Here is a 13,959-nt window from a genome sequence, read left to right on the forward strand (position 1 = left end):
AACTTTCAGTATACAATGGTTCAACAATTCCATGTACAGGATAACATACCGAAGTGCAAATATAATCTTTCTAGCTGGAGGTCACAAATGTTCTACATCATGGACACTGCGGGACCAGCAAATAAAACTATGCCATGACCTTTGTATTTGTCATGGAATCAGAATTCAGAGACAACAGAAAGTACAGAAGAGAACATAGTTCAGGATAAATCATAACTTAAGAATTCTATCTCTTCAATGAAGAACCTTTTCGTGATACCTCTACTCATCTCACAAAGATAAATGAAGAATTGAAAGAGAAGGAACGAAAGCAGGACGAATTACAGCTCTGTAACATCAATCCAATGAAAAGATATTTGTTTTATAGGAAGATCTGGAGTAACATGCACATTAATTAGATCAGGCACAGCAGGAGCAGTTACAGAAATATCAGTTTGAGTTCAAAGCAACACTGGAGAAAATGAAAGACCAGCAAAAAGAAGTGGAGATGCATAAAATACACAAAAAGGACTGCAAATTACACATGAAATAGTGCTTTTAGCAACAATGCTCTAGTGAAAAAAAGCTCAAGCAAAACATAGACGAAAGCAAACAATTACAATACCAGCAAGTGGAAGAGGTCCAGGCTTCAAAAAAAAGAGAAAAAAGAAAGCTGAAGAGGCTGGACAGTTATTAGAAGAGGTTACAAAGGCAAAAATGTATTGACTAACAGCAAGCCAGACCTTGATAGGATAGTGATTGTAATGAGGTCAGCAGCTAGTCCTCAGAGAATATGACTTTATACATAACACACAACTCCTAAAATTCAGTCAGCTTTGGAAACGGATACATAGATAAGCCCTAGCTTTCAGTGAATTAAAGAAATAGCTATCATCCTCTGAGCTGTTAGCACACTATGATTCCAAGGAAGATCTGACATATGATGTTTTCCCATACAAATATAATCTCTCTACATCATGGACACTGCTTGACCAGCAAATACAACCATACTAGTTTGCATTTGTCATGGAACAGATTTCAGAGACATCACACAAATTGCAGCAGACTATTCAAAAATTACTACAGAACTGACTATGAAAGACAAATAAAATACTTCACTTTCTTCTGAATTAGTAGAAGTAAAATCTTAGCATCAGGGTGGTATTAGCTCATAGGAAGCCTAATGGAGAGGATATATGCATCGAGGACTTTGGCTAATGCAAAGCGTAAATATGCCTAGATAGAGAAAGAAGGACTAGTGATCATATTTGAAGTCAGGAAGTTCCACTATATCTTCATGGTCAAAAGGAAGTTCCACTATATCTTCACGGACCACTTGATCTGCTTAAAGATGGTAAGGCAATGTCACCCATAGCTTCGGGCTGGATTCAGCAGTGGGGTCTAATACTTAGTGCTTATAATTACAAGTCAGAACACTGTCTGGGAGGCCATGTAGCGATTGTGGATGCATAGAGCTGCCTCCCAATAACAGATACACGACCACTGGTAACCCCAGTGGAAAAGTCTGTAATAACAGTAAATGTTCTGGACACATTCCGAATCACAGCTCACAAAATCAGACTTTGGATGCAGAAAGATCCAATCCTTTCAAATTCGGAACTGGTAGTGTTGGGGGTAAAGCAAAGGGCCATAACAACTAGAATTTAAACCTTTTTGGATCCAGACAGACCAGCTCGCAGTAGAGGACAGTATACTGTTATGGGGAGCAAGACTGATTGCTTTAAGCAAAGGTCGTCATGAAATACTGGCTGACCTCCAACAAAAATTAGTTTGTTAGTAGCTCCCCTAGCATCTGTGGGAATGGCTGGTAAACCTGGGACTCAGTTGCATGTTGACTATGCAAGCGCTTTCATGGGCTCAATGTTTGTAGTGAAACAGTTTCACTAGATACCAAGTTGTTACTGTTCTTGTTTAATTATAGGACCATCCCACTTGCAACTACAGATAGCACTGGCAGAGTTGCTAATGGGTAAAGACTCCGCACCAGTTAAGTCTAATCTTCCTGGACTTTAGGGGAGTGAAGGATGAAAAGGCATCAGGAATCCCAATGCCAGACATAAGATTCCACCACGCAAGAAAGGCAGTTTGTTTCAGGGGACAAAGTCTGGTCTAACAATCACAGAAATGGCCCCGCATGGGCAAGAGGCATGGTCAATGCAGGATCAGGACGAGTGACGTATAAAATTTGGAAAGATGTAACGGTCCTGAACAAGCATGTGGCCCATATGTAAGTTGTGAATGGGCAAATGGTGCAGGAGCAAAATGTGCCCTGTCTCTTGGAACACGTGGAAAGGCTACCAGAACCCATGGGTTCACCCTCTCCATCAATCATTCTGGACATCATTGATGTAGCTGTCTTGAATAATTTGCCACTAGGTGAAGAGAGTGAAATTCAATCGAGGGGTTCCTGGCATAAGAGACAAGTGCATTACATGTTGTCCATATTGGACAACAAGTTGGAAGAATCTGACCTAGTGCCCCAGAATGTCTCCAAGACAAAGGATCGACCTATGTCCCTGGAATCGGAGGCGGGGGGGGTGGGGGGTGCGGGATGTAGTGATTGTGATTTGGTCAGCCAGCTGGACCTCATAGAATATGAGTTCCCTGACTGGTACTGTTAACCTGGTCCAATCATGGAGTCTGGCTGACAGATAGAAAGAGGAGTGTCAGACGTCCTGACACACTGATAGATGATTCTGAAGAGGCAGTACTAAAATCAAAGACTGTTCATGTGTAAATAAAAGGAGACTAAGCGACAGGTTACTGGCGTCTATAGAGTTATTACAGATAGCAATACATGAATCCAGGGAGAAAAACCAGAAGCTTCAAAATGAGTTGGATGTACTTGAAGTATAAAACTTGTTTGTAGTGCATCTGGGGAAGCAAATTCTGAGAGAGCAATTTCACAGTAGGAAAGAAAAACTTGACAAAACAAACAGGAAACACAAATAACATCACCAATGACTGGAAATCATTGGCACCTCCAGACTAAAGTCGTCATTATCAGATCTGGACATGTTAGCAAATTATCTATATGTGAGAGAAACTCATATGCTAATTTGTTCTTGTAACTGATTAAACTTTCATTTGGAAAGAAGGGTGATGTTAGGTATGTATCTTGCCTTTAAGAAAATTCACTTTTAAGGGTTCCATGTATGGTATGTGTATAATATTGTGACTTTGTGTTTGCAAACTGCTGGCACAGAAACCAGTTGGTTTGCTGTAATATCCATTTCATAAATTAGACTATGTTTAGAAACAGTTTTTAATAAACTAATCCAATCTCTGATAAGTAATTAATTATTAGATCAATATTATTAACAAGAGTAATTTCTCCAGTACAGTCTGGTCTGCTATAATACGGTAGTGGTGTTCTTGTGCCATCTCAAGTTACAGAAAATCACACAATAGAAATAACGAGACTTACGGGAAAAACAGGGTTAGGGTGAACCACCAAAAATATCAGTAAAAATCAAAACAAGAATAATAGTTAGCCTAACACAAACAATAGTACAATCTAAGTAAATGTTAAAATTACATATTTTAATGAAATCATACATTAAATGTAACACTTTAAGGGGTTTCTGAGTTCGCTGAGCTACAGTACTGTATAAAGACAAAGACTAAAGGTCTTTATCAGCATCATCATTACTTTCGGGTGCAGTTCTGGGTACAGGGTTACGATAAAAGAAAATATTTAGTCCAGAAGTGGATGGCTGTGGTTCATTGTACTCAACTGTTTCTCGGGGGTTGTTTTAAAAAAGGCATCCAGTTTTTGCTGCTTTGCCATCTTTCTTCTTTCATGAAGAAGCTGTTCACAGAGTGCCAGATAAGGCTTTATGCCATGAATGTTATCCTGCTGCATTCTGCAATTTAGTAATTGTCTTCTAAGAGCTGCAACTGCTTCTCAACATCCCTCAGGATGGAAGATAAAAGAGAAGTGGAAAATTCTTGTGGTACTGTACCTTGGACTTCATTGTCTTCATCTCAAGCTTCAATTTCCCCTCCAGCAGCAAACTGTTGTGGATCAGTTATGGGGAGTCCTCCACAATGGGACTCAAGCAGCTTCTCGACATCCTCAGTCTTCACTTCTACAAATCCAACTTGCTTTGCGACACAATGTTCTTTGATTGCTGGAAGCCACTCTGATGGTTCAACGTCTTTAAAATCATTAAGAAAATCTGGTAGAGGCTTCTGCCAAACTGCATGCAAGCAGTCCTTACTGACATCACCTGATGTCAAGACCATTCTTAATGTTAAAGCTCTTCCAAAATTGAAGAATACTGTCCCCAGTATCCCCTCAGTAGCTGCAATCAGCACTTTAAAAAATAAGTTTTAAAAACTGCTATTACACCCTGGTCCATGGGTTGTGTTCGGAGATAGAAATAGCACTTTGATATCTTCAGAAAACTCACCAATGTGGGAGGAGGGCTTGGTGCATTGTCCAGAACAAGAAGAATCTTGAAATCCAAGTTTTTTCTCCTGCAATAATTTCTAAAATCATTCTTGAAAACATCAACAATAACATCAGAAAAAACTTGCCCCGTCATCCAATCTCTTTTTCTTGATGTGAAGTAAATACCTAGAGTGGACTTAAGGTAACTGGTTGTTCGCTGGTTGGCTGAGTGGTACACCAACACAGGCTTAAGCTTTAAGTCTCCACTGCCTTTGGCACTCAACAATACAGTAATACGATCCTTTGTGACCTCAAAACCTGGATCGTATCCTTCATTCTTAGAAATGTAGGTTCTGGATGGTGGTCGCTTCCAGTATAAACCTTTCTCGTCCAAATTGAAGATTTGATCTAAGGTATAGCCTTCTTCCTCAATCGATTTATTCACCGGGCAGGAAATGACACCGCAAGTTCCTCGGCTGCACTGGCAGCTTTACCACATAACGTACGTTATGAAAAGCATAGCAGTTCTTAAATCCAACAAACCAGCCGCTGCTAGCACTGAAGGCAGGCACATCTGCAGGATTTTCATATTTTTTCCTTCAGTACTCATAAATTGATAAGGCTTTGTGTTTACGGTGAAAAAGGTGGTCCCAGATTGCTTTTGCGATTGATCTTCTATCCACACACTTAGAAGCCGCTCCATCTCCTCAAGTTCCTTTGTTTGTGATCTCTCAGATTTGCTTGCACTCAGATTTGTTCCAGCAATGCAGCTTGCTTTAATTCTTTCTGCATTGTCTCTAATGGTGTGTAGCGAAGAAGACTCCTTTATTCCTGTTGCACAAAAAAATCACACGCTCTTTCATTATGCTAAGGACGCTTTAATACATCTAGCTTCTGTTCAAGTGTTATAGCCTTTCTTTTACAGTCAATATCTGCAATTTTTTCACCTGGATGCTTCCTGTCGACATTCTTGCAACGTTGCAATGTTCCATATTCATGGAATACATGGTGAGATTTGCAAAAAAAGGACTGAAAATTACTGAGTACAGTACTGTACCTTTCACAAAGCACTTCACCATAAAGCACAACTGCCAACTGACCATGTGATGTTGATGCTGAATCCAGTCCTCCATGCACTGCGACCTCTAGTGCTGGAGATGTAATTGCATAATAGCCAACGGTACTTCGCATTTTAAAACTATCATTCCCCAGTTCACCAATTGTGTTAGAGCCAAATTGTGCTGATGAAACACGCATTATAGGAGAACAACCTGCACCTTGCTTTTAGTTCAGAGCTCCAGCATCTGCAGTATTTTGCTTTTGCTGTAATATACCATGCCAATGATGAAGTCCATCATTTATTTGTTCTCTCAATACACTTCTGTCCAAGATCTTTGCTATCCAACTCAATCTTTTGATACCAATACTATTTCCAGAGACTGATTCAGAAGTGTGCTTTATCCCAATTTTCAAAAACTGCAGAACTGACCTAGCACAGGAGGTAAATTCAAGGCCTTATACCACCTCCAAAAATATATTCTCCCCTGCCTGCACATTCATATAAAATGTGCCATGGAGGTCCTCAATCAGCCCCAATTATTCATAATTCGTATACTATTCTCCCTCTTTTCCAGTGAAGCCATTCAGAAACATGTAGCTGGATATTGGCTAGAGAGACAGTGGGAGGTGCCCTTTTGATTTGATCCAATTAAAATGGTTTTCCTTCTATTTAAATGGAAGAAGTGATTAATATATTTTGTCTTTGTCTCTTGACTACAGCCAACCAGACTGAAAACTGGGCGGCAATACTCCATCTAATATACTCTTTTGTTGCACACAGCCTACTCATTAGCCTAAGATTTTTAAGGAGCAACATTAAAGCTTAAAGGGGCCAACTTGCTATCTATATGGGAACTTTGGTCATTTGTGTGGTTGTGCAGCCAGGAGGAAACTATGCTATCTGGCTGTTGGGAAGCTAGATCTTGACATCAGGTCACAATGAGGGAGATTATTGTAGGAAGGGAAGGATTGAAAACCACAGGGAGATGAGTTGATTCTGGGTTTGGGATGGATGAGATCAAAATGATATGATGGATTACACCGAAAGGTTTGTGGGGGTGGGAAGTTAGTAACATTGGAAAGAGAAGCTGGGCAAGGTTGCTGGTGGAAGGTTAGATTGTAGACTTGGTCATGAAGGGATTGGTGTCTTTGAGTGCTAGTAAATCAGGAAATTTTATGGAAATAGAGGGTGAATTTGGATTAGTTTATGGGACAAAGATGGGAGGGGGTGAAGTGGTGGAGTTTGAAACTTCAGGGGAGATTGAATGTCTGATCAGAGGGACTGGGTGAAGCAGATAAACTGGATCCAGCAGGTAAGTGGGAAGATTCTTACCTCCTGAATCCAGCAGTCGTCACTTCCCTCTAGCTACTGTGTTTCTTGGAGTCAGAATTGTAGCCTATGGAATCTGTAAAAAGAAGAACCGTTGCTCATGGGTGAAATTTACACAAAGCTATCCAATCATGATGACATATATGCAGTGCTTAAGCTTGCCAAAAAAAATTCCCTGTACTTTGAGACACCGAGAGCAGGGTTGATGTTATGTTTTGCTCAATGTTGTTAGAACGTGGAACATCTTGTGAAGTATTTTTTTCTCATGATAAAGCTAGATGGCCTTATCAAGAACGGATAAATAAATGTTATCTGCAAAGGATAAATAAAAACAGACCGCGAAAGTCCAAAAAAACAGATCTGTGTTAGTCAGTGTCCCTGAGGTTTGATAAGCAAAACTGAGACAATAAACAAATAGCTTAGTCTTCAGGTCTGGAAAATTGCCCAATTAGTCAACCTAAACAGAGTTCAGCCAAAGTATATCAGAAAGTGAGGATCCATCCCCAACATAGTATATGCTGTTGGAATTTTAACTGTGAAACATAGCAATTTTTGAACTTCAGTACTGCAGTTAAAAGAAATAGTAGTAATCTGGTCAAAAACTGAAGACTGCAATCAATGCAAACCTAATCATACATGGGTGACTTGCAGGTACACGTTTCTTGTAACTCCATCTTTCTGTTGTTTCCATCATAATTAATGTATTGCATTGTAAAAACGTGGTAATGATCTTTAACAATTAATTGATGCTTTTGAGTATGTTTTGATTATTTCTGGAATACTCAGGTTGGAACTCAAAAATCTGTTAGGACTAAGACATGTCTTAAAGGATTAATTTTATTTAAAAATAGCAGCCAACTCTATTTTACAGGCTGGACCAGCCCTAACACAACACACTGGACCAGTATCCTTGTGGAGTGGTTTGCCCATGCCGTGGGAGAAGGTTCAAACTAATTTGCCAGAGGATTGGGAACCAGGATGTAGCATTAGAAAGAAGAAATAAAAATTGAGGGAAAAAAATAGAGTTAGACAAAAAAACAGTAAAGATTCTGGGCCAATTAGGATTGAAGCCTTGCTTTCTGTTTCTGTAGAAAGCAGGTCAAGTAGGTTGAATGTCAGTAGGGAAATATTTAGCGAACAGTGACCATAGTATCATAAGCTCTGGAAAAGAAAACAGGTAGTATATAATAAATATACTAAATAATATAATAAATAAATATACTAAATATAATAAATAAAGGCAGCAGAGTAGCTCAGTGGTTAGCACTGCTGCCTCACAGCACCAGGGTCCCAGGTTCAATTCCAGCCTCGGGTGACTGTATGTGTGGAGTTTGGACATTCTCCCTGTGTCTGCGTGGGTTTCCTCCGGGTGCTCCGGTTTCCTCCCACAGTCCAAAGATGTGCAGGTCAGGTGAATTGGCCATGCTAAATTGCCCATAGTGTTAGGTACATTGGTCAAAGAGAAATGGGTCTGGATGGGTTACTCTTCAGAGGGTCGGTGTGGACTGGTTGGGTTGAAGGGCCTGTTTCCACACTGTAGGGAATCTAATCTAATCTAATTAAATCTAAATATACTTAATTGTAAATAGGTTAAGAATGAACTCTCAAATAAATTGGAATGAAAGATTTGACAGGCAAACTTGTAATGAAGAAATGCTGTCTTAGAAGAAAAGCTGGGTCAAGTAAAGTGGAGGCATATTCCAATGAAGGGAGGCTTGTAAATAAAGACAGGGTTTCCTGAAGTATGAATGAAAGGAAGTTATGATGAACATTGATATAGTTGTTGACCTGAAGTAGAGCACTGTGTTCAGTTCAGAGAATCAATTTTAAGAAGGATGTGAAAGATTTGGAAAGTTTGTAGAAAGTATTAGTGAGAATGGCTTCAGGTATGAGGGACTTCAGTTACATGGATATACAGGAGACGCTGAGGTTGTGCTCCTCAGAGAAAGTTGAGAGGAGATTTGATAGACGTGTTCAAATTCAAGAGGGGCTTGGACAACGTAGATAAAGAAAAAAAAATCACGCAATAACAGAATTGTCAGGACAGGAAAAGCAGATTTTAGTTAATCAGCGAAAGAACCAAAAAGTGAAATGAAGGAAAATCAGTCAGGCAGTAAGTGATTAAGATCTGAAATACACCACCCAAAGCTGTGGTGGTGCAGATATAATTATGGCTTTTGAACGGGAGTTGGATAAGCACCTCGAAAGACAACATTTGCAGTGCTAGTGGGATAAGTTGGTTGAGTCAGCTAAGCAAAATTGCTCTTGTACATAGCTGGTTAAGACACAATAAGCCTTCTATGCTGAATCATTCTTTTCCTTAAAGACTTTTACACTGCTCCCGAATTAAACCCAATTTTTAAATCAGAATAAAATTCCCTCCATGCAGTAGGCCTCTTATCAATTTCATTTTCTTCGGCTTCAGCTCCATCAATCATCCAGTAACTTCAGTTCATAGAATTCTGAGCTGAGCTTCCTCCTCTGGAACAACTTTGTTACATTTCTATTGTTCTAAGCAGCTTCACAAATAACACTCCATCAGAAAAGCATGTGTCATCTGCAGCACATCGTAAAACCTGTCAACTTTACACCATGCAGCTTAACAAAGAGAAAATGTTACCTGTCTAAGTTACACAGGAAAACCAGTACAATTTAGATAAAATATCATCCGCTACATCTGTTACTAGAAGTATCTGAAGTTTCATGTAGCTCACTCACTGAAGGGGAAATGGGCAGTGGAATGATAACATGGCTGAACTAATAATCAAGAATGCAGACTAATGTTCTGGATACATGGCAGATGGTCAAATTTGAATTAAAAACAAAACTGGAATTAAAAATTACTAAGTTAGAACAATGTAACCACAGTCATAAACACCCATCTAGATCTTCAAAGTTTGTGAGAAGATTTGTAGCTCGGGTGCTCGTTGCTGTGGTTCTGTTCGCCGAGCTGGAAGTTTTTGTTGCAAACGTTTCGTCCCCTGTCTAGGTGACATCCTCAGTGCTTGGGAGCCTCCTGTGAAGCGCTTCTGTGGTGTTTCCTCCGGCATTTATAGTGGCCTATCCCTGCCGCTTCCGGTTGTCAGTTTCAGCTGTCTGCTGTAGTGGCCGGTATATTGGGTCCAGGTCAATGTGTTTGTTGATGGAGTTTGTGGATGAGTGCCATGCTTCTAGGAATTCCCTGGCTGTTCTTTGTTTCGCTTGCCTATAATGGTAGTGTTGTCCCAGTCAAATTCATGTTGCTTGTCGTCTACGTGTGTGGCTACTAGGGATAGCTGGTCGTGTCGTTTCGTGGCTAGTTGATGTTCATGGATGCGGATCGTTAGCTGTCTTCCTGTTTGTCCTATATCGTGTTTTGTGCAGTCCTTGCATGGGATTTTGTACACTACATTAGTTTTGCTCATGCTGGATATCGGGTCCTTCGTTCTGGTGAGTTGTTGTCCGAGTCTGGCTGTTGGTTTGTGTGCTGTTATAAGTCCTAGTGGTCGCAGTAGTCTGGCTGTTATTTCAGAGATGTTCTTGATGTATGGTAGTGTGGCTAGTCCTTTGGGTTGCGGCATGTCCTCGTTCCGTTGTCTTTCCCTTAGGCATCTGTTGATGAAATTGCGAGGATATCCGTTTTTGGCGAATACCTTGTATAGGTGTTCCTCTTCCTCTTTTTGCAGTTCTGGTGTGCTGCAGTGTGTTGTGGCCCTTTTGAATAGTGTCTTGATGCAACTTCGTTTGTGTGTATTGGGGTGGTTGCTTTCATAGTTCAGAACTTGGTCTATGTGTGTGGCTTTCCTGTGTACCTTGGTGGTGAATTCTCCATTTGGTGTTCTCTGTACCCTCACGTCTAGGAATGGGAGTTGGTTGTCCTTTTCTTCCTCTTTCGTGAATCGGATTCCTGTGAGTGTGGAGTTGATGAGACGGTGTGTTTTCTCTATTTCCGTGTTTTTAATTATTACAAAGGTGTCATCAACGTATCTGACCCAGAGTTTGGGTTGAATTTGTGGTAAGACTGTTTGTTCTAACCTTTGCATTACTGCTTCTGCTATGAGTCCCGAGATCGGTGAGCCCATGGGTGTTCCGTTGATTTGTTCGTATATCTGGTTGTTGAATGTGAAGTGTGTTGTGAGGCACAAGTCCAGTAGTTTAAGTATGCCGTCTTTGTTGATGGGTTCAACGTCCTGTAGTCTGTTATGTCTGTTCAGCAGGTTGGCTATTGTTTCTCTGGCTAAGGCTTTGTCAATAGAGGTGAACAGCGCCGTTACGTCGAATGAGACCATGGTTTCTTCCTTGTCTATGTGTATATTTCTGATGATGTCCAAGAATTCCTGTGTTGATTGTATAGAGTGTCTGGATCCGCTGATCAGGTGTTTCAGTTTCTGCTGTAGTTCTTTAGCCAGTTTGTGTGATGGTGTCCCTGGTAGTGATACTATGGGTCTGAGTGGGATGTCTGGTTTGTGCATGAGAGAGGAAGAAAAGAACAACCAACTCCCATTCCTAGACATGAGGGTACAGAGAACACCAAACGGAGAATTCACCACCAAGGTACACAGGAAAGCCACACACACAGACCAAGTCCTGAACTATGAAAGCAACCACCCCAATACACACAAACGAAGTTGCATCAAGACACTATTCAAAAGGGCCACAACACACTGCAGCACACCAGAACTGCAAAAAGAGGAAGAGGAACACCTATACAAGGTATTCGCCAAAAACGGATATCCTCGCAATTTCATCAACAGATGCCTAGGGGAAAGACAACGGAACGAGGACATGCCGCAACCCAAAGGACTAGCCACACTACCATATATCAAGAACATCTCTGAAATGACAGCCAGACTACTGCGACCACCAGGACTTATAACAGCACACAAACCAACAGCCACACTCAGACAACAACTCACCAGAACGAAGGACTCGATACCCAGCATGAGCAAAACTAATGTAGTGTACAAGATCCCATGCAAGGACTGCACAAAACACGATATAGGACAAACAGGAAGACAGCTAACAATCCGTATCCACGAACATCAACTAGCCACGAAACGACACGACCAGCTATCTCTAGTAGCCACACACGTAGACGACAAGCAACATGAATTTGACTGGGACAACACTACCATTATAGGCAAGCGAAACAAAGAACAGCCAGGGAATTCCTAGAAGCATGGCACTCATCCACAAACACATTGACCTGGACCCAATATACCGGCCACTACAGCGGACAGCTGAAACTGACAACCGGAAGCGGCAGGGACAGGCCACTATAAATGCCGGAGGAAACACCACAGAAGCGCTTCACAGGAGGCTCCCAAGCACTGAGGATGTCACCTAGACAGGGGACGAAACGTTTGCAACAAAAACTTCCAGCTCGGCGAACAGAACCACAGCACCCATCTGGATCATTAATGTTCCTTAGGGAAGGAAATTTGCCATCTTTTCCTGGGTCTGTCCAATGTATTTCTTTAGACCCACAGAAATACCAATAACTCTCAACTGCCCTCTGAAACAGTTTAATCAGTTAATTGTTTCAAACTGGTACAAAGTCTAAAGAAAGGAATGAAACTGGTCAGACCTCCCAACACCTACCCATATGCTTTGTCAACCCTTGAAATCCTCCTTACCAACATCTGGAGACTTGTGCCAAAATTGGAAGCGCTGTCCAACAGACAAGTCACATGACTGTCTGACTTAAGGAATCAACCTTACAGACAGTCCCAGATATCTTCAGGTATCCATGTATATCCTGTCTCACACACTGGACAGACCCATAAGATAGGACAACACAGAAGGATACAAACATGAAGTATATGCCCCCAAGAATCCTCAACATTGACTTAGGACTCCATGAAGTTTCGAGGCATTAGTCCAATCATGTGCAAGGGAACCTTTTCCACTAATCACACAGCTTTAGCTCCTCCATTTTGAACATCAGTTAGTGGGGGACATTAATCTTTATCATCAAGACTCACTCTGTAGCAACATTAGACCACTACTAAGTCTGAAATGACACAGTCTTCAACTGCATCAGTGGCAGGTGGTGAAAGAACCAACAAAGGGAACAATCTGCTTGATCTCATCCTCACCAATCTAGCTGCATCTACCTGTTTGTCCATAATAATATCAACAGGAATATAAACTGCACAGTCCTTGTGGAGACCAAATTCCAACGTCACACTGTAAATACCCTCCATCACTTTGACAGGGAAAACACACACACCCTAGGACAGACAAAACAAAGACACACATGAGAATTCGTAGAGGCATTGCATTCTGACCAGAACTCCATCAATAAACACATCGATTTAGACCCTATCTACTTCCCTTGAAAAAAAGAACTGGAAATGACATCACTCACCTTAAGAAACCAAGACCTATAAATAGAGAGGTGGGCATGCCACCAGCGCTTCACAAGACACTCTCACTGATGATGTTATTAGTATGGTGACGAAACATCTGAAAACAAACCTTCAAGCTCAGTGAGCTAACTTACATACTTATCATCAACTTGAGCTACAAACCTTCTCAAAAATCGCTAACCCTCCATCATGTTGGGTGACATGACAATCTGATAAATGGAGTAGAATTTGAGTCAGAAATCAATCCTGCTTGAATGAAGAGCGCAAGAGGATGTACCAGGTGCAGCATCTGTCACATCTAAAAATGACATGTCGAACTTGTGAAGATACAAAACAGACTACTTGTATGCAAATCAGCAGCAGTTGCACTTATTGTGGAAGACTTTGGTAGGTAATTCCACAAGCAACAATCAGCTCTGCAATCCTATCACATCCAGTCAGAAACAGTGGTGGGCAATTAAACAACTAACAGGAAGTGGAAACTTCACAAATGTCCCAGTCCTCAATGCTGGGGGAGATCAGCGCATCAGTGTAAAAGACAAGGCAGATATATTTGCATCTATCTTCAGATCTACCTTCAGCCAGAAGTACTGAGTTGATGATCCATCTCAGCCTCCTTGTGAGGTCACAGTATCACACATGTCAGTCTTCATCCGATTCAATTCACTTCATTTGGTATTAAGAAACAGTTGAAGAAACCAGATACTGTAAAGACTGTGGATCATAACAACATTCTGGAAACTTACATTCCAGATCTAGCTTTGATGCTAACCAAGATGTTGGAGTACAACTACAACATCTAGGAGAAAGTGTGGACTGCAGAT

General features: G+C 41.0%; 1 protein-coding gene and 1 pseudogene across 1 annotated transcript in view; both read right to left on the reverse strand.

Moving 5' to 3' along the window:
* Positions 1 to 13,959, reverse strand: part of col21a1 (collagen, type XXI, alpha 1) — a 474,425-nt gene that overhangs the window by 330,133 nt on the left and 130,333 nt on the right. The gene's annotated exons all lie outside the window — the stretch shown is intronic.
* On the reverse strand, positions 3,258 to 5,653 carry LOC148150578 (putative CENPB DNA-binding domain-containing protein 1; annotated as a pseudogene).

The sequence above is a fragment of the Chiloscyllium plagiosum genome, unplaced genomic scaffold (assembly GCF_037043375.1).
Source record: "Chiloscyllium plagiosum isolate Xiang-an unplaced genomic scaffold, Cpla_swu_hap1 HiC_scaffold_3, whole genome shotgun sequence".
NCBI lineage: Eukaryota > Metazoa > Chordata > Chondrichthyes > Orectolobiformes > Hemiscylliidae > Chiloscyllium > Chiloscyllium plagiosum.